A 2,152-nucleotide genomic window follows, 5' to 3' on the forward strand; every position below is an offset into this window, starting at 1 on the left:
TTTAAAAAGACAAGCCACTAAAAAAAGAAAAGAAAAAATTTTAATAAAAAAAGCTTGAAAAAAGACAAGCCACCAAAAAAAAAGAAAAGAAAAAAAGATTTTCAATAAATAGTTTTTTTTAAATGACAAGCCACAAAAGAAAAAAATTTAAAAATAAAATTTTTTTAAAAAGACAAGTCACTGCTAAGAGTGGGGATCCTTCGCTGCCCTTTCAGTGCTTGGGACTGCTGCGTGGTTGCTTCTGGGCCCAGAAAAGGACCCTGTTTGGTGTGTGAAGTAGACCCCAGGCATGCTCGGACCCGGCTCCACTTTGGGAACAGCTACCTGGGCCCTGCTGTTCGGTGTCACTCGTCTGATACCCAGCATCCAGTCCAGCCGAACTCGAGGACAGACACTGCCCTTCAAGAAGCCCCAGCCCAGAGGCGACCTCCACCGTCACATGGTCACAGTGGCGGCAGAGGAGCTGTGGGCTCCTGAGGGTCTGGACCGGGCGGATTCTCCCCGCTCATAATCTCAGGGTCTGGAAGGCTGACCCAGGTGAGGGGAGCCTCTCACGGTTCTGGGATAGAGATGACTCCCAAGACACCTTCTCCAGACTGAAAATCATCCCCACTCTAGCCCCCCCATAAAGGCGCTCCCATAAAAAGATGTCTCCTGCTTCCCTGCTCACTACGCGCCCAGAGGCTGTGCCTCCCGATTCTTTTGTCCGGCCCTCCCTAGGTGCAGACAGTTCCCTTCTGAGACTGGTTATAGATGGCTCCCCTGGCCGTCCCAGGTTAAGCCACTAACCTAACTCTGGTACCTGTCCACTCTATTCTGTATGTGCCCACTAGAGGCTTTGAAGCCCCAGGACTATATAAACCCCTCGGAAAATACATTTGATCCTGACATCAGGAAAGGCGAGCCCCTGTGCCCATTCTTTCTGTCTCTTTCCTTCCTACATTTGCACCGCTGCTGCTCAGCACCCGTTCACTTGTGGGCCGGTCCCCGCAAAGAGCCTCCCTGAGTTTGGGCTCAAGTGGGCTGTTTGGCTCCCCGAGGCAGCCGTGGATCTGGATAGTGGGATCCTGGTGGCCAGAGCTGTGCTAGAGAGCTCAGGAGCACACGGCCCTGTTGCCACAACTTGTGGTGTAGGGAGTGGGCTACAGAGCCAGATGTTTTGATTTTGAATCCCGTCTCTGCCTACATTTCACCCTTTACCCGTGTTTGCAGTGGCAGCGCTGTGTGGAGACTCCCACAGGACACCTTTTTCCCTCCCATGAAGGTGTTTAGCCAGGAACCCCCGAAGGGAAGCATGGAAACAGGGCTACCATGGTGCTGACCGACTCCTCACTTACTGACCATCTCATTCACTGACATTTCACACTTATGACCTGCGTGAAAAACATCTCTCTGTCTGTATTCCACAGTAACGAACAGAGAGGTGCCAGGCAAGCGTGACACGGACTGTGAGGGTTAAGGTTATGCGTCGGCTGGACCGGGGGGCGTGGTTTCCAGTGGCCGGGCAGTCTTGTGATGCCGTGTATGTAATCATGTGTGCTTTGGCCGTTTGGGCGTAGTCGCCTTCCATTCTGTGATCTGATGTGGTTATCCTCCATTGTCACAGCACTGATAGACAGTCCCATAATGACCTGGGGCCCTGAGTGAGGACATTACCTCCGCCCTTCTTTAGTATTCCTTCCACACACCCCAGCAGCTCCCTTGCCTAAGCATTTACTGCAGCTTCCAGTCTGTCTCGCTCCTTCCCACTTAATTATCCTTCCTTCCTGGGACCCAGCTCCCTGTATGTACCCTCAGAGTAGCCCCCACCTGTCTCCCGGGAGCTTGGGCATGGACCCTGGGCTGGTGTTTTGCATCCTTGCCAATTCCTGTACATGGGAGGATGCAACACTGGCCCCGGCTGCTCTGGAAAATTACCGCCTCGGCTTGGTCCGGCTTCATTGTTCGGCTCCCCCGGCTTAGCTGCTCCCATGTGGTGCGAATTCTCTCACCAAGTGTTGTTTTCCTTTTCCCTGCCTGTGTTTGCGCGGAGTGCCATGAATTTGATATAGTGATTGCCTAACACATAGACCACATAATAGTATTTTATTTCTTTCTGAAGCACTGTTTGCATGACAAATGAGTTGGTAACATTTGTGCAACTCCTTGCAGC

Source organism: Echinops telfairi, unplaced genomic scaffold (assembly GCF_000313985.2).
Source record: "Echinops telfairi isolate 266 unplaced genomic scaffold, ASM31398v2 ScPeMD7_655;HRSCAF=1070, whole genome shotgun sequence".
In the NCBI taxonomy this organism is placed as follows: domain Eukaryota; kingdom Metazoa; phylum Chordata; class Mammalia; order Afrosoricida; family Tenrecidae; genus Echinops; species Echinops telfairi.